The sequence below is a fragment of the Prionailurus bengalensis genome, chromosome X (genome assembly GCF_016509475.1).
Source record: "Prionailurus bengalensis isolate Pbe53 chromosome X, Fcat_Pben_1.1_paternal_pri, whole genome shotgun sequence".
In the NCBI taxonomy this organism is placed as follows: domain Eukaryota; kingdom Metazoa; phylum Chordata; class Mammalia; order Carnivora; family Felidae; genus Prionailurus; species Prionailurus bengalensis.
This window is the reverse complement of record NC_057361.1, coordinates 126921367-126940464: the sequence shown is the minus strand read 5'-3', so window position 1 is coordinate 126940464 and position 19098 is coordinate 126921367. Positions and strand designations below refer to the sequence as shown.

The 19098-nt window shown below is 50.7% G+C and overlaps 1 long non-coding RNA gene and 1 other non-coding gene across 2 annotated transcripts; both read right to left on the bottom strand.

Annotated features, from left to right (window-relative positions):
• Positions 1-239: 239 nt before the first annotated feature.
• Positions 240-403, bottom strand: LOC122478135. The gene has a single exon (XR_006295885.1). It is a non-coding gene; the product is annotated as a U1 spliceosomal RNA (small nuclear RNA).
• A 14709-nt stretch (positions 404-15112) lies between these two features.
• Positions 15113-18981, bottom strand: LOC122477457. The gene is made up of 5 exons (XR_006295698.1): positions 18206-18981; positions 17936-18038; positions 16401-16707; positions 15817-16079; positions 15113-15305 (listed from the first exon to the last, which is right to left on the bottom strand). It is a non-coding gene; the product is annotated as an uncharacterized LOC122477457 (long non-coding RNA).
• Between the last annotated feature and the right edge of the window lie 117 nt (positions 18982-19098).

Below are 19098 nucleotides of genomic sequence, written 5' to 3'. Positions count from 1 at the left end.
AATAATTTGCAGATGGCATAATAGTTTATGTAAAAAATCCCCAAAACCTAAAGGTAAATTATTCAAATTATTAAGAAAACTTAGCACAGCTTCTGAATATAAAATAAATATATATCATTAACAGAGACATACTTTATGTTATGAAAGACAGTGAAAGAAAAAAACAATAAAAATATATTCTATGTTTATGGGTTGCAACACATAATTTTTTTCCTTTTAACTTTTTTTTTTTTTTTTAACAGGGGAAAGCGCGAACGCAGTCCCCCACTACCACAAATTATGCAGTCGAGTTTCCCACATTTGGGGAAATCGCAGGGGTCAGCACATCCGGAGTGCAATGGATAAGCCTCGCCCTGGGAAAACCACCTTCGTGATCATGGTATCTCCCCTGCCAGGTAAGTATCCTTTTAACTTTTTTAAACATAATTTTAAATTTATAAACAGTTTACAAGAATAATAGAAATAAATATAAAGGAACGTCTCCAACTTGATAAAAGGCATGTATGAAAAACTGATAGATAACATTATACTTAATAGTGAAAGACTGAAAACTTTCTCCCTAAGAACGGAACAAGACAAAAGTGTCTGCTCTTATCACTTCCAGTTATCACTGTCCTGGACATGGTAGTCAGGGAAATTATGCAAGAAAAAGAAATAAAAGCTATCCAGATTGGAAAGGAAGAAGGAAAACTCTGTGTTAAAAAGGATGACATGATCTCATATGTAGAAAGTCCTAAGAAATCCGCTAAAAAATGATTAGAACTAATAAATGAGTTCAACAAGGTTGCAGGATATAAGGTCAATGTCCAGAATGGCAAGGCTGGTACAACAGTATATTGTTTAAGGGCATTAAAGAGGATCTAAATAAGTAGAGAGACATTCCATGTTCATGGATCAGAGTATTAATATTAAGATGGCAACACTTTCCAAATTGATTTAGATTCAATGTGATGCCGATCAAAATTCCAGCTGGTACTTTTGCAGAAATTGATAAGTCAATCTTAAAATTCACATGGAAATGCGAGGGATCCAGAATAGCCAAGACAATCTTGAAAAAGTACTGTAATAGAACTGAGAGTCCAGAAATAAAACTTGACATTTGTGGTCAATTAATTTTTCAACAAAGGTGCCAAGACGATTCAATGGGAGAAAGAATGGTCTTTTCAACAAATGGTGCTAGGACAACTGGATATCCACACACAAAAGAGTGAAGTTGGACCCCTACCTTACACCACACACAAAAAGTAACTCTAAATGGATCAGAAACCTACATGTCAGAGCTAAGACTATAAAACTCTTAGAAGAAAGTTAGTTAAGTGTAAATCTTCCTGACCTTGGATCAGGCAATAGTTTCTTAGATATGACACCAAAAGCTCAAGTGATAAAAGATAAACTAGATAAATCGCTGCAAATGATACTATCAAGAAAGTGAAAGGGCAATCGGCAGCACGAGGGAAAATACTTGGAAATCATATATCAGCTATGGGACTTGTATTTAGAATATATGAAGAACGCTTGGCAACTGCACAATAAAAAGATAAATGACCCAATTCTGAAAATGGGCAAAGAATTTGAACAGATATTTCTCCAAAGATATGCAAGTGGCTAATGAGCACATGAGAAGATGCTCAACATCACTAGTCATTAGGGAAATGCAAACCCAAATCATCATGAGATCCCACTCCACACCCACTGGAATGGCTGGAATCAAAAAGACAGACAAAACATATTAGTGAAGATGTAGACAAATTGAGATGCTCATACGTTGCTGGTGGTGCAGCTGCTTTGGAAAAGCTTGGCAGTTTCTCAACATGTTAAACACAGAGTTTCCACATGACCCAGCAATTTCATTCATAGGGATAGTCCCAACAGTGAATTGCACGGCATGTGAATTATATCCCAATATAAACTGCTAAAAACAGAATAGTGGATAGATTCCTTCTATACCCTTCACACAGATTTCCCAAATGTTGACATTTTATTGTGTTTGTTTCATTCCTGTCTCGGTATATCTACACCCTCACCCCCCAGTGCTCCCCTACATCAACATATTTACTTTCTGGATCTTTCAAATCAATTGAGACATTATGCTCCTGTGTCTCTAAAAACTTCAGTGTGTATTTCTTGAACACAAGGAACGTTCTCTTATTGAACCGCAGTACAGTTACCAAAATCAGGAAATTAACGTTGATACAATACTATAGCATACAGACCTCATGCAGAGTTTGCCAATTGTCCCAATAATGTCCTTTTTAGAAAAGGAGCCCTCTTTTTTAAAATTTATTTTTCATTTTAAATTTACATCCAAGTGAGTTAGCATATAGTGCAATAATGATTTCAGGAGTAGGATCCTCTAGTTCCATGGCAATATTTCATCCTTTTTGATTACTGAGTAATATTCCATTATATATACCACATCTTGTGGTATATGTATGGATATATGGATATATATGGATATATGAATACCCATTCATCAGTCGATGGACACTTGGGCTCTTTCCATACTGTGGCTATTGTCGATAGTGCTGCTATAAACATGGGGGTGGATGTGTCCCTTCAAAACAGCACACCTGTATCCCTTGGATAAATACCTAGTAGTGCCATTGCTGGGTCATAGGGTAGTTCTATTTTTAAGTTTTTGAGGAACCTCCACACTGTTTTCCAGAGCGGCTGCACCAGTTTGCATTCCCACCAGCAGTGCAAGAGGGTTCCCCTTTCTCTGCATCCAGAAAAGGAGCACCTCTGATCACGCCTTACATTCAGTCGTCATATTTCTTTAGTATCTGCTTTCAGTCTGGAGCGGCTCTTTGATCCTTGCGTTTTATGACATTGACATTTTTCAAGGGCACAGGGCAGTTATCTTGTAGCGTGTCCCTCTGTTTGGGTTTGTCTGATGTTTTCTTACCATTAGATTCAGGTTTTGTACTTTTGGTAGGAATGTCAGATCTGGAGGCACACAATGGCGGTTTGTTCCATTATTGGCGATGGTGTCTTTGATCACATGGTTCAAGTGATGTCTGCCAGGTTTCCCCACTATCAAGTTGCTATTATTTTCCTTTTGTGGAGAGACATTTTGAGACTATTTAAACATCCTGTTTCTCATCATACTTTCACCTACTACTTTTTTAATCCATTGATCATTTTGGCTTGAATCAATCGTTACTATCATGGTTGCCAAATGGAGATTTTCCAGTTCCATCATTCCCTCTACACTTATTATTTGGCTTTCTACTGTGAGGAAGAGACTTGTTTCTCCCCGTTGACTTACTTATTTATATCAATGGAGAGTCATAGATTTCTTACCTTCTGGAAGAACAAGATGTTCTAAGCTCCTCCAGACTTTTCCTGTCCCCCATTCCTAGAACCAGCCATTTATCCTAGCATTCCTAGTTCAATCTGACTGAATGACTAATTGCACCTAAAGACCTATTGGCAAATGACACACACACACACACACACACAATATATATATATATATATATATACACACACACACATTTATTAAAAACTGTACAGGTGCTTCTACATATATGTATGTACACCTCCACACATTTCTTTTAAAAATTTTTAACGTTTATTTATTTTTGAGACAGAGAGAGACAGAGCATGAATGGGGGACGGGCAGAGAGAGAGGGAGACACAGAATCGGAAGCAGGCTCCAGGCTCCGAGGTGTCAGCCCAGAGCCCGATGCGGGGCTTGAACTCACGGACCGCGAGATCGTGACCTGAGTCGAAGTCGGACGCTGAACCGACTGAGCCACCCAGGCGCCCCTGCCACACATTTCTATCATCATCCATCCATCTGTCCATCCATCCATCCATTTATCTTCACGAGTTCGTACTGACACCTCTAATTCCATGTTCTTTCTAGCCCTCTTCCCACTTGCTTATTTCTAACTTCTTTCTCTGTCACTGAGAAAGCTGACTCCCATCATCCACACTATATGTATGTATTTGTTCAACCCTAGAAGGCTTAGAAAACAGTCTCAGAATTGTAACCTCATGTCTCCGCAAGAAAGGAAACTATTCTCTAGAGTTCAATATTTGTTTCTTTCTCTTTTTGTCTTTAGCTTGAGGACATATTGTCCAAGGACACCATTCAAAATTACCTGGGTTAGTTCTTTTCTTCCCCTTCAGGGTGGTCATGGTATTGTTTGATGTATGACTTCGTCCATTTGTGTTTCCCTTTTAGAAAATTCCCTGCAAACTTGTGATTTCATTTATTAGAGGTAATTCGACGTTCAGATGCTCTCTGTCTTCTAGTGATGCTGAGGCCATGGGTTCTGTGTGGTTGTATTTGTTCTTTTTTTTTTTTTTTCCATTGATTTTTGTTTGGAAGCTATGTTGAGAGTTTTGCCATTATCTTGGTTACTCAGAATTCTCCAAAACAATCGATGTTTTGAACATGCCAATTCTCTTCCATTTGATTCATACATTGGATTATTCTAAAGCTACTGCATTTGAGGTGATGTGGTGTTGGCAAAACGATGGGCAAATCGACCGAAGGGACAGAATAGAGAATGTGGACGTGGACAAAGCATGTGTAGAAACTCCATTTATGCCAAAGCTGGTGCTGCAGTTCGAGGGTGGGGGGGAAGGGGACGTTTTTGAGTATATAAAGCTGGGGCAATTGGTTATCTGTATGGCAAATAGAGTCTGACGACACGAGGTGTTGGCAAGCCTGGGGAGCCGCAAGAAAACTCGGATACTGCAGGTGGGCCTGGGCACTGGCGCGATCACTTGTCATTCCTCGGAAAAGGGGGAGCACACGTTCCCTGTGGCACAGGGACTTCCCCCTGGATGTAATTACGAGAGAAACTTGTGCTGTTTGTACCGTCACAGGAGGCGGAGACAACCCCACTGCCCATCAGGCTCATGGCAGCTAGCTCATGAAGCCGACAAGGGGACTGAACTGCTGGAGGTTAAGAGTTAGTCCCCCAAGGGAACAGAATAGAATGCTCAGAGGACGGACCGATTCCAGCTCTCATGGAGCAGCACGGATGAGTGTTGGGAATCTTGAGCTCAGTGGGAAAGCGGGTTGCAGAAAAATACAATGAGCATGATTCCATCTACATAAAGTTCAAATCAGGCAAAACGAATCAGTGTGTTGTTTGGGGTTTTGCATACAAACATGGTGAAACCGGGGGAAAAAAAAGTACGGGGGCCGGTAAAGGCACAATTCAAGAAAGAGGTCACCTCTGAAACGGGGCGAGGGCAGTGGGGGGATGAGGAGGGGCACTCAAGGTCCTTCACAGGTAACGTCACCTTTCTTTTTCCAAGCTGGGTGCAGCGTACACAGACGTGCATGGTATTGTTCTTCACACTCACGCCTGTTCTGAAAATATTCTTTGTGTCTTCTCGGTACCTAAAAGAAACAGTTTTAAACACGGAGAGTTCCGCTGAATGACCTGTGGAGAGGCGCTGCGATCCAGTTGTGGCCGGGAACCTCGGAAGCAGCCCTCAGGCTCTGGTGCCTCGCTTCGGAACAGGGCCCGCTGCTCTGACCCCCAGGTCTCGGTCACGTCAGCCAGCCGGAGGCACTGGTCGGGTGGCACCCTGTGCTTAGTGCGCTGAAGTACTTCCTGCCTCAAATGGTCCCCACCTACAGATCGCCCCAGCCTCCCCTCCTGGGGGGGCCTCCTGCCTCCATCCTGTTTCCATAACCAGCACTCCCTCTCCGGACCCCGCGAGCAGCCACCCTACCTGGGCCGGCCGAGGGGTCAAGCGCAAGGAACATTCCTGCTGCCCCCGCTGTGCAACCAGGCCCAGCACCCCCACTCTTGGAGGAGAGAAGACTCAAGGTTACCTCCGCCCACCGGATCCATTAGCCAGTTTGCCTAATGACTGGTTGGTCTCATTACTGGGTCACCTCCAAGCCCGAATTTGGAATTCAAATGAAAGAGTTTATTTTCACCTTTTATTCTAACAGTGACTCTGGCGTAATCAGTTCTCTAATGATCAATTTGCCTAATTAAAAAAAAAATTAAGCATTTTGAAATCAATTCACCGAAGGCCCTTCTGTGTGCGTGCTGTGTTTCCAAGGATTGCTTCACAGCTGGGTTATGGGTACTCCGTCTCCTGGGTGCTCTTTTCCCCTTTCCTTCAAAAGGAGCCATGTCTAGCTGCCCTGGTGTCTCCAGGGCGCGGCATTTCCTAGAGCTGCCCATCAGTCCTTGCACTTGGCATTGCCTCGCCCTGGCTGCGCCCTGGGGCGCTGGGCGCACAGCGGACGTGGGCGCTCACTGCAGCCACGCCACGCCACCAGTTTTGTCCCAGGAAGGGGCAAGTGGGACGGCCAGTGACTGCCCTGGGCTGCATGCTACGTGGCACTACATCAAATTCACAAAGAAAATGGGACCGGGAAACACAAAGTGTGCAAAATATGTTAATAAAACGTACTTATGCTTCGAACGAAACAACCTTAGAAAAAGATCTTTATACCAAAAGGCAAAAAAGTCCTTGAAGTATTCCAGAGAGGACAAAATAGAAAGGGACAAATATGCCGGGTGTCGTCCTGGCTTCTCATGGCCTCTGCACCCAATGGCTCTGCTGTCACTGGCCCTTGACCCCGGACAGGTCACACCAGCCTCCTCCCGCGTAAAATGGGGCAAGAACAGTGTGTCCTTCAGAGGAGGAGTAGGCGAGTTAATCCAGTAACTGTTTGCTGTGGAGGGGCCTGGGGATCCACGTTAACTACTATAGAAACACGGATTAAAGCAAGCTGCACTGAGAGGAATGCTTTGTTTTCCTCCTTTGTTGTTGGTTTTAATCCTTAAAATGCCGAAAAGTTGGGAGCAAATAAGGCCCAGATGCAGGTGCGGGGCCCAGTTTGATGGGGGCCCTGAGCCCTGAGGCTGGGGGCAGGGTAGGGGCCTCTCCAGCCCCCAGGTAGCTTCCAGGGCACCCCACTTCCTCCCTGTGAGTCCTTCTGGTCCCTTCCCTCGGCCTGGAGAACTCCACCCAGACTTCTAGATCCTTCTCCTCCTTTAGTACCCTCCCCTGGAAGTTCCCTTGAGCCCTCACCCCCTGTGAGCCTCCACCACCTTTGGGGGGCAAGGCCTCCTCTGCTGCCCACACAGAAGCTCTTAATGGTTTAGTCTGGGGAGAAGGACCCCTTGCTCTCTTGGAAGACCCACTTCTGGGCTGCCTTCCAAGCAGGAAGTTAGGTATGGGGAGCGCGGTCTAGGCTGGGCTTGTGAGTGGAGTGCCTGCGTCTGCCCTCTTCCCCCGTCTGCCCGTGGGGCTTTCTGGAGAAAGGAGGCTTCTCCGAAGAGCTGCCCGGTCGGGCCGGGAGGGACTGAGTGTGTGTGCTGGGAAGGAAAGTCTGAGGCACCCGTACCCCGGTTCCCCTTTACCTTGGCAGCAGGCAGCCTGGGCCCAGAGCGCTGAGATCGGAGTGCGGCCCAGGCGGCTGTCCTTGCAGGGGGCAGTCACCTGGGCTGGGGCCCAAAGATGGAAGGGCTTGCTGGCCTTAAAGGATCCTTAGCAAAGAGGGGCCTGAGCCCACCCCGGGAAAGGAGCGACCCCCTTGGCAGAAGCCACGGACGAAGATGGAACACCCTTCCCGCTTCGACCTTGGGCCCGGGGCGCAAGACCAGGCCTGCCCGCCTCAGCAGAGGCGGGCAGTGTTGGGAAGGGAGGGGAAGTCAGAGCACCCTGTCTCTATTCCGCTCCATTCCAGTCGTGGGGATGGGGAGGAGGAGTTTCGAATGGGATGCGAATCTGGGCTGAATTTTAATCGCTCAAAAGAGCCAGCAAAGTTCATCATCAGGGGTGAGGGAGTGGGGGTCGGGAAGTGCCAGAACACGCCTGACTAGCGTCAACGAACCGTATCCTCAGTTACACCAGCACGAAAGGTCTGGAATGGTAGCTGGAGCCCCAGGAAGTGCCAGAGGGGCTGCAGGCCCAGGTATGATGCCTGTTTCCGGGCTCCGTCCTCTCCAGATGGGGCCAGCGGTGGGCCTTGGCTGGGGGCAGCGGCCTCTCCCAGAAGGCAGCCAGGACGGGGGTCTGGGGGCAGAGGGCAGCCCCCCAAAGGACTCTCCTTTCCACAAGCCAAGCCAGGTTGACTGGCAGCCCCAGACACATTTCTCATGACTGAGGCTATGGGGGCAGGGTGGGGAGACACTCAGTGTAGACCCCAAATCACTGGGCTGTGGTTTCAGGACGAACAGCAGGGCAGAGGTGAGAGGGTCCCTGAGTCAGCATAGGGGCAGCCTGTAGGTTTGGGGACCACAGGGGCTCACCACCTGGGCTGTGCAGGCCTACAGGGCATCCCTGGACTCTTGGAGAACAGACGTGGCTCAACAGGAGAGCTGCGGCCTCGGGGCCCCTGGCTCCGACCTGCTAGCAATGTCCTAAGGCTCCAAATGTCAGGGCACAAAAGAGCCGGAGCTCAGAGTCTGTCGCGCTGTGCCCGCTGGGGACCCCCAAGACCTTCTTGTGTGGGTAGCATGGCCTAAGGGCTCTCCCGTCTTGCTCCGTTTCTCTGGCCAGAAGAGAAGAGGGCTTCCCCTGTCCCGGGAACCCACGACCGGTGGCCCAACCACCCGCACGTTCTGCCAAAGCATGTTTTAGCTTTCACATTCTTTGATTTTGTTTTTTCCTGTGTAGTCTCTTTTCAAGGCTTCCCGACCCGTGTGCTCGAGGAGCGCGTAACGCCCTGACATTTACTCTCTGGCTGCAGGATCTGTGGGACCAGGGTTTCTTTTTTTCCACCCGGCTCTCCTTTGGCCCCCGTCAGCTGCGCATTCCGGCGGCACCAGCATCCCGTTGCAGGAAATGGCTTCCACCAAGCTGTCTGCCTGGTAGCGGAGTGGAAACCATGGCAACAGGAAGCTGGGAGGATCTTCCCCTCACCCCGAAGAAAGGGCAGCCTATTTCTGGGACCTGAGCCCAGTTATTCACTAGTTCTGGATTTTGCCGTGAATTTCAATTCTGGAGAGCTGGCACCGAGGGTGCCGGGCCTGAGTTTGACGGGGCTGGAGAGGGGACGCGCTCCCCTCCTTTCTCTGAAGGCCCCAACCTTCCAGGCCGTGGGCGCCGCCACAACCCTCAATCTCTACCCCGGATTAGATCCCTTCTTCGGGCGGAACAGCGCAACGTCGGTGCTTTGTGGGCGACTGGGGTGGGACGGAAACCCGCTGGGCTCCCCCTTCGATGACCTCTCTCTATTCTCAGAGCCCGCTTTCCGGTTTCCGGCCAAGGGGACCCTGTGAGCCACCTGGCACGGGGGGGAGGACGCTCTGACTGGCAGGGGGAGCGAGCGGAGTTCCTTCGGCCCAGAGACGAGCGCGCCGTCCAGGAGCGAGCACAGGGGCGCGCGCGTGCGCGCACCCGCACCCACGCCAGCGGCGCGGCTTTCGGTGTAGACTACTCTGCCCCCTAGTGGCAGGCTGCAGCGGGCACGCCGGGCTGGAGGGGCGGGCGGCCACCTGCGCTCCCTGGGATCCCTTCCGGCCTTGATTTAGGAGGGGGGTCTTCGCAGACGAAGGAGACAGGAGACTGGCCCTCCAAAGCCGGGTCCACGGAGGAAAACCGCAAGCTGAGCTTGGGGCGGGAGAGGGGGAGGAGAGCATCCCGGGAGGGGATCACAGCCGGACCCTCCCCGGGCATTCTCCCCGCGGCCCACTCTCCTCTTGGGTGACCTCGGTCCCTCTCACGTCTGCCCAGGCCTTTCCCCCTGGGTTGCCCCAAACTGGGAGCAAGTCCTTGATGCTCCCCTCCCTCCTCCCCGACACCCAACTCCTCACCCATTCTGGGGGGTTTGTATCCCAAATAGCATTCATTCATTCATTCATTCACTTTTAAACCTTTTCATTCTTTTTAATTTTTTTTTCAACGTTTTATTTTATTTTTGGGACAGAGAGAGACAGAGCATGAACGGGGGAGGGGCAGAGAGAGAGGGAGTCACAGAATCGGAAACAGGCTCCAGGCTCTGAGCCATCAGCCCAGAGCCCGACGCGGGGCTCGAACTCATGGACTGCGAGATCGCGACCTGGCTGAAGTCGGACGCTTAACCAACTGCGCCACCCAGGCGCCCCAAAACCTTTTCATTCTTTAGTTTTCATTTCAATATAGTCGTCATGCAATGTGACATTGGTTTCAGGTGTGCAGTATAGTGAGTGATTCAACATCTCCATATGTTATACTCTGCTCACCACAAGTGTAGCAACCATCTGTCACCGTACAACGACATAGCTTTTAAATAATTCACTCCTGCTAAGCATAATTGCGGCCCTGGTGACCCTTGCCCTCTGATGTCACGCCCATGAAGATGTTACATTGCATGGCCAAGGGGACTTTGGAGATGTAATTAAGGCTAGTAACCAACTGACCCGGATATAGGAATGTTAGGCTAGATTATAGGCTGGGTCCAAGGTTGTCACAGGAGTCCTGACAAGCAGAATTTTCCAGCTGAGACCAGACGGGAGTAAGAAAGATTCAAAGATAATGAGAAGAATTCCAGCCCGCAGCCATGTGTCAGGGAAATGGTGACCTCAGTCCTACGGCCTCAAGCAACTAGGTTCTGCCAATGACCTGAATATACTTAGAAGCAGAATCTTCCAGGGCCTCCAGATAAGAGGCCGGCGCATGTGACATCATTGTTTTGTTTTTGGTTTGAAATTACAGGAAATTCCAAGACAGTACAGGGACGCGTCCCCCCCATGCTGACACCTGGCCCCTGACGTTACTCCCCCGGCAGCTTCACACAGGGCCTCTGAGACCCTGGAGGTGGCCTTCACTCAGGACCGCCTGCTTTATCTTCTAGCTAGACCTGCCCCAGGGCAGTAACAATTTAAACGTTTCCTTCTGGCTTTCACTTAAAAACAAATACAGCTTTCTGGAGACATAAGTTACATACCAACTCACCCATTTAAAGTAGACAATTCAGGGCACCTGGCTAGCTCAGTTGGTTAGGTGTTGCACTCGATTTCAGCTCGGATCAAGATCTCATTTAACCGAACCGTGAGATCGAGCCCTGTCTCGGAGCCTGCTTGGGATTCTCTCTCTCCCTCTCTCTCTCTCTGCCCCTCCCCTGCTCGCACACATTGCCTCTCGCTCTCAAAATAAATAATATAAATGGAATCATACGGTATGCGATCTTTTGCGTTTGGCTTCTTGGACTTTGTATAACGTTTTGAAAGTTCGTCCACCTTGTAGTACCTATTAATAGTTCATTACTTTTTATGACCCAATAATATTCCATTGTATGGAGAGACCACACTTTACTTATCCATTCATCAGTTGATGGACGCTTGGGTTGTTTTCACTTTTTAAGCGATCATGAATAAATCTGCTATAAGCATTCACGTATAAGATTTTGTGTGGCCATATGCTTTCATTTCTCTTGGGTATATACTTAGGAGTGAAATTGTCGTGCCATATGATAACTCTATATTTAACTTTTTGAGGAAATGCCAAACTTTTCCATAGTGGCTGCACCATTTTACATTCCCACCAGCAATGTGTGAGGGTTCCAATTCCTTCACATCCTTGACAACATTTGTTATTATGTCTTTTTAGTGATAGCTACCTCAGCAGGCAGGAAGTACTGTTTCGTGGTTCTGATTTGCATTTCCCTAATGTCTAGTGGTGCTGAGCATCTTTTCACAAACTCACGGCACACTGTATACGGTCTTCAGAGAAATGTCCATTCAGATCTTTTGCCCCCTTTTAATTGGGTTATTTGTGTTCTTATTATTGAGTTGTAATGGTTCTTTATATATTCCAGGTACAAGTCACTTTCTCGGTGGTGTGCTATGGATCACAGAACCGTTTAATTTTTTTTTTCTGTGCCTTCCAACCCAGCCAGTCTCAGAACAGAACTGTTTAGGGGCACCCGGGTCATTCGGTTGGTTGGCTGTCCAACTTCGGCTCGGGTCATGATCTCACAGCTTCATCCAAGGTCACAAAGATTTATGCTTATGGTTTTTATAGTTTTTAAACTATAAAAGAGTATTATAGTTTTTAAACTATACAAGACTTTTATAGTTTTATAGTTTTGACTCTTACGTTTAGGTTTATGATGCATTTTCAGTTAATTTTTGTATATGGTGTGAGATAGGGGATCCAATGTCATTCTTGTGCAGGCAGCTGTCTAGTTGTCCCAGTGCCATTTGTAGAAGAGGCTATTCTTATTTATGGGCTCTCAGTTCTACACAGACTGTTCTACACAGTCTTGAGGCCTGTAGCTTATTTTTTTTTTTAAGTAGACTTCATGCCCAACACGGAGCCCAATGAGGGGCTAGAACCCATGACCCTGAGATCATGACCTGAGCCAAAATCAAGAGCCAGATGCTTAACCGACTGAGTCACCCAGGTGCCCCGACACAGTTATTGATTTTAAAAGTTACCATCAAGCTACAGGAATCACGGGGCACACCGAGGTGGCTCAGTCAGTGAAGTGTCCAACTCTCGATCTTGGCTCAGGTCTTGATCTCAGGGTTTGTGAGATTGAGCCCCACGTCAGGCTCTGTGCTGACAGCGCAGGGCCTGCTTGGGATTCTCTCCCTCCCTCTCTCTCTCTGCCCCCAACCCTTGTCAAAAATAAATAAATAAACACTTAAAATCAGAAAGTGTGAATCCTCCAGGTTTGTTCCTTTTGAAGATTGTTTTAGCTCTTCAGGGTCCCTTGCATTCCCATGTGAATTTTAGGATTGGCTCATCAATTTCTGCACACACACACACACACACAGCCAGCTGGAATTTTGATAGGGATAGCACTGAATTTGTAGATCAATGTGGAAACTATTGTCATTTTCATAATAGGTCTTTTGACCCATGAACTTGAGATGTCTTTTTATTTATTCAGATCTTGTTTGATATTGTTGTACAAGTCTTGCCCTTCTTTTGTTACCTTTATTCCTAGGTATTTTTTCTTTTTGATACCATGGTAAATAGAACCGTTAACTTCATTCTGGATTGTTTCTCGATAGTGTACCGAAATGCAGTTGGTTGGTATATATTGATCTAGAATTCTGCTGAACTTTTTTATTCAGTCTAATAGGTTGTTGTTTGGTTGGTTGGTTGGTTTTTGTGGATTCCCTCAGATTTTCTGTATACAAGATTGTATCATTCGTGAAGAGAGAGTTTTGTCTTTCCCTTTCCAGTCCAGAAGCACTTTGTTATCATTTCACTTGCTTGACTTCTCCCTAACATTGTAACTCTTCTAATAGTTGCCTCTATTGACTGCCTGCCATGAGGGTTTGACTTCCCTGCCCATTAAACAAATAGCAGAGACAAGATCTCTGACTGGCTTCACTTGTCCTTTTCTGAGTCCCTTTCTAGGTGTAAGGGAGTGGCGCACACAGTGTGGACCCAAGGCAGTGGACGCAGGTGTGCTTGCAGTGGCCCTGTCGAATGGATGTCCCTGGGCTCCCGAACCGAGTTGGCCGGTCACTGCCTCCCTTCACACGTTCCCTTCCACAGGGACCAGAACAAACATTGGACTGCCCCTAGCTGACCAAAGGTGGCTTCCTGTTTCAGGGTGATGTGTTCATTAACTAGGCTCATCCAATCAGATTCTCCCTCTGGACTTTGAGCCTGGACACAGAGTTGGTCAAATGATGGTGGACACGTGAGTGAAAATCTGCATTGTGCTGGCCCCACGGCCAAAGATATGGGAGTGAGGAAGCCAGGGGGAGAGTGAGGAAGGCAGCGGTTCTGGCCCCAAGCCTCAGTGGTCCCAACCACAGGAAAGGCTTTGTGGACAGTAACCCAGAGAGGGTCTGGTGGAAACACTGGGAGGGCTACGGTTAGAGACGTACAGGGCACGATGACACAGCACACAGGACAGAGGCGCTGGCAAGGATGGCAACACTGGTCAGGACCTCACTTTCCAACCTCAATGGGGCCCATTCGGGATAACAAGGAAGTACTGCTCCAGGAGCTCAAAGCGCCACATCTGGAATGGCATCCATGTGCTGGGTGACCTTGAGAAGCCACCTGACCTTCTTGGATCTGATTTCTTCATCTGCACCCTCTTCATCTGTTTTATTTCTCAGCGCCCTCGGACAAATTATGCCTCCTCAGGCCTTCTTCCCTCCGAGAACAGGGCACAAGGCGAGGAGTCTCTCAGCCTCCGGTAGTTCCAGGCATCCCTTGGCTTGGGGCCACATCGCTCTGGTCCCTGTCTCTGTTTTCAAGTGGCCTATGGGTTAAGGAGATCACCCATCAGATGGACTCGGGTCAAGATGTCTGTCTGCATCGACTTTCAGTCTGGGTGGTGGGCCTCGGGTAAGCAGAATGACAGGCAGGATGTTTCCACCAGACCCAAGCTTTCCTCGTCAAGGGGCCTCGCCTCTCAGAGTCTTGGGTTTCAGAATTGATACCGTTAGCCCCATTTCTGGACTTTGAGGGCATGTGTTACACCTCTGGGTCTTCCCTGAACTCTCTGCCTTCCCCAGGGTCCCCGGACCTTTCTGTAGCACAGTGTCACCACCCTCGCTGCACCTGTCCTACTGCCCTCCCCTCGGCTTGTCAGCTTCTGCTGCGTGGGTCCGTGTGCTTGTCCACGCAGAGCCTTAGCTCTTCGAAAAACACCTTGTGGTCGCTCCACCAGCACAGCTTTGCCCTCTGATTCCCTTCGGGGCGCCTGGGTGGCGCAGTCGGTTAAGCGTCCGACTTCAGCCAGGTCACGATCTCGCGGTCCGTGAGTTCGAGCCCCGCGTCGGGCTCTGGGCTGATGGCTCAGAGCCTGGAGCCTGTTTCCGATTCTGTGTCTCCCTCTCTCTCTGCCCCTCCCCCGTTCATGCTCTGTCTCTCTCTGTCCCAAAAATAAATAAACGTTGAAAAACGTTGATTCCCTTTGCTGGCCAGTCTTCAGCTCTCCCTTCTGAAACGCCTTCTCCCCATGGGAGGATTTTGTCCTTGGCGGCACAGCTATCCATGGTAATGTTTTTACACAACAGCTTTATTGAGATATAATTCACATACCATAAAATGCACCCATTTAAACTATACAATGCAATGGTTTTTAGTATATCCAGACTTGTGCCACCATCACCACAATCTAATTCCGGAACATGTTTATCACTTCCCCAAAGAAGCCCTGTCCCTGTTAACAGTTACTTCCGTTGCTCCCCGAACACCCCTCCCCTCCTCCCCCAGCCCCTGGCACCCACGAATCTACTTTTCGTCTCTGGAGCTGTAGCAGCTATTTGTACATGTCTATTGCTGGAGTGGGTTTTCTAACCCTCATGCTGACTCTCCACACTTCTGGGGTCCAACTTGGTCACACGAGATCTCATGGGTGTCCAGAGCTGTTCAATCTTTCTCTCTGTAGAGCTGGTTTTTACTCAAAACTGTGAAAAAGGAAATAATCTCAGGTAGTAGATTAACCAAGAGCCATTATCCCCACAGTTTCCCCACTTGTAAGGAAACTTCCACCTTCTTTAGTAAAACTGAACCCTGACCTGCCAGGTAAATAGAGCTGTGTCCAGGCAGCTAATATGGCTTTGCAGGCTCCGAGAAGGGAGGGCCCCCGACCAGATTTTGGTTTGACAAAGGTTGCTTTGTGTGCAGCATGCGAGGTGGGGGAGGAGGGCAAGGCAACTGAAGGGAGACCCTGTCTGCTTCGTCCCAGCAGCAGGCCTGAGCCTGGCTCATGCAGGCACTCAGTCCGTGGGGGAGGGAGGCAGGGAGCCAGGAGAGTGGGGGCGATGACTCCACAAGAGGAGAGTGTTTGGGGCAGGAAGAAGTGTGTTGTGGTCCCCCTTTAGAAACGGGATTGACCTCCCACCCCAAATTTGCCTTGGGCATGGAGACCGATGGCACCACACCCCCCAAGAGGTTCTGAAAAGGTTCCTTACTCACACACTGAGGCTTCCTGGGATCGCATGGCAGGTCCCCAAGGTGGTCAGAAGACGACGTGAGAGGACATGGAAAGGAGACCGGGCAGGGGGTGCGGGGGTGTCTCTGTCGTGTTTGGAGCTAGAGCAGGGGCGGGGGTTCCTGTGGGTGGTGGGAACTCCCCTCTGATGCCGAGGAAGGGAGCCCGGAGGCTTTGACATCAGCTTGCCCATGTGTGGGGCACAAGGGACAGGGAGGATGAGGCTTCGAAGCTGTCGGCTGTCACACTTTAAAGTAAGGAGCCAGACCCTGCATTATAGGGAGGTCACCTGCCACAGGTGTCGCTGGGAGGAGACAGCTTGGAAGTGGCACATGACCTCGGTGGGCCTAGGGTCTGAATGTGTCCCTCCTCCCAAACCCGCATGGTGAAACCGAATGGCCGAGGTGATGGTATTCGGAGGGGGGCCGCTGAGTAGCTCCCGAGGGCAGAGCCTCATGAGTGGAATCAGTACTCTTATAAAAGAAACCCCAGACGGTGGTTTGCCCCTCCTACCACGTGAGAACACTGTGAGAACTTGGCTTTCTGCAACCCGGAACAGGGTCCTCACCAGAAGCCAACTGTCCCGGCGCACTGGTCTTGGACTTCCCGCCTCCGGACACCCATGGCTTCCGAGTTGCGGAGCTGAGAAGGGCAGTAGGGAAGAGGGCAGCGGAAACCCGGAGGCGGACCCAGAGGGAGGCAGTTGGGCTCGCTGACGGCGAGGGATCGGAGGCCCGGGAGGTGTTGGAGGAGAGGGGGTGAGGTGGGCAAGAAGGGGTTACAGCGGAGCAACGTTCTCAGGTTCCAAAGACAGGTGACGGGACTGGACTTGGATGACGCTGCTCTCCAACCGACCGCTCCCAGGGTGAAGGCCACTGGGGAGGAGATGGGCAGGGTCAGCACTTTGGAAACCATCCCCTGTGTTTGATGAAGACCACCCAGCCTTCCGGTGGCCTGGCCTGGGCACGGCCTCTCCCCTGCGCCCCCAGTGCGTCTCTCCCTTCTCTGCCCCACCCTTTGAGCCTCAGCCAGAGCCCTCCCTCCCTCATTAGGAGACGGCGCCATTGCCAAGGCAATTGGAGGAAGTGTTGGCAAATGTCACAGAATCCTTCTCTGTACAGGGTCTGGAGATAATCCCCGGGGCAAGGTCAGAGGATGGGTGGGTGGTGAGAGGGGGGAAGCCACACGTTCGGGGAGTGGTGACAGGTGACCGGGAAGGGAGGGCCGGCACCGTGGGTGTGGCTTGGTGGTGGGAGAGCCGAGCAGCCTGGAGGTTTGCTGGCTCCGACTGGTGGCTAGTGAATTATTCATTTGTCAACCACTGTGTCCAGGCTGCCTGCCAGGAGGGTGCCCTGTGACCCAGGGTTTTAAAAATTAATGTGTTCATTGAGTCATTCCCTTGACTCACATTCACAGGCACCTATTACTTGCTGAGCTGAGACTTCACACCACAAAAGGCCCGGGGGGGGGGGGGGGGGAGGGAGAAGGAGGAGTTCCAGCCGAGCTGTTTAACTGACAAACACGGGGGATGAGGAGGTCACCTGCAGGCCTCCGGCCCGGGGGCCAGACGGCAGAGTGATAGGATTAGGGTGTGTGACGTGTATGCACCGTGCAGCCCTCCGTGTGCGCGCGGGGAGCGGGGCGTGCCTGATGCGTGTGCACGTTTGTGGGTGAGTGTGGGGTGTGTGTGTGCATGGTATGCCGCTTTCGGCTGCCATTCTGCGTGGTCTGGGTTTCGGCAGGGGACAGTCAGCAGTGACACGGTGCTCCAGGCATGACGGGGGTTAGCTGCACAGGGGGCTTGGGGCCCTGAGTCCCTCCACCCGCATGCGCACCGGCACCCGCGCACAAACACGCAGCGCACACAGGTACTCCGCCCAGGGGGCCCGCGCCTTGCCGCAGACAGCGAGAGCTGGGGACAGGGTAGGCGACGCGAGTCCCTCCCCTTGGCCGAACATTTTGAAGACCCTCAGGTGGCAGACTACCACCTCCGGGGAGCCGCACCAGGCTGTTGGCACGGACGGCAAAGTGGTGGGAGCCGAGAGCGGTTAGCTGAAGGGGCCCTGGGAGGTGGTAGGCAGGGCAGAGCCCGTTCCCGCTTACGTTTCGGGAAGCTCCCTTTGGCTGGTGGTTGGTATTGTGGACCGAAGAGTAGCCCCCTAAAAGACGTGCCCGTGTCGTGACCCCTGGAACCTGTGCACATGACCTTATTTGGTAATAGAGAAACGGGAGACACACAGACACACAGAGGAGAAGGCCAGGTGAGAACAGAGGCAGAGACCGAAGGGATGTGGCCACGAGCCAAGGAACACCTGGGGCCACCAGCAGCTGGAAGAGGAAAGGAAAGATTTAAGTCCCTCCCTTTGGGGTCACCTGTGACAGCAGCCACAGGAAACAACCCCAGCTGGTGTGGAGAGAAGACTCGGGCCAGCTGCGGAAGGAGACGAGGCTGTCCCCGGCGCGTGAGGATCGGTGGAGTCCGGTCACCCTGGTGGAAGAGCTTGGGAGCAGTGGCTTTTTCCTCTCAAGGTTCTCAACTCTCTCAAATCATGGCAACCATCGGGCTGTATCAGAACCACCCAGATGGACTGAGTCGTTGGCTGCGGAGTCCCTTTGGTGCTGTATATCTGAGGCCCGATGCATGATTTCCTGCTTGTGGAAGGCACACAAAGGAAGTGTGACATGGCATTGTGAGTTGGGTGGTTCACAACGTTCATTCATTTGGTGAGCTCCTAACGTGTGCCAGGCTGGGAAGGTGAGCGGAAGCCAGACCTCTCAGGGATGCAGAGGAAGACCCCAGAGACAAAACCCCGTGATACAGTCACTCTTGGCACATTCCCCTCGGGGCTCATCTGCCTGTCTGGGGACTTTGGTAACGCGGGATTCAGCGTTTACGCACGCTGACACTGACTCACACGCTTTCTTCTGCTGGGAGCCGCCGGCGTCCCAGCGAAAGCACCCGTAAGCGCCCCTCGCCCCGGGGTTGGCAGACGCCGCCAGCTCTCCCAGGCCTAAACCCCGCTGGGCCAGCAGGCTGGAAGGACACCTTAGAGGGACCGCGGGGGCTTGCGGCTAAGATGCCTAGGGGTGCCCGTGACCTCGCGAAGTGGCCCAGCGGGTCCCGGGCTGCACCGGCACTAGGCGTGCGGCTCCCGGGGGCGGGACTTGAGGCTCTCGGGGGCGGCATACTGGGCTCCCAGGGGCGGGGCGTCAGCACTCTAGGGCGAGGCACGTGGTGTTTGGGGACAGGGCGGGCGCCAGCCAGC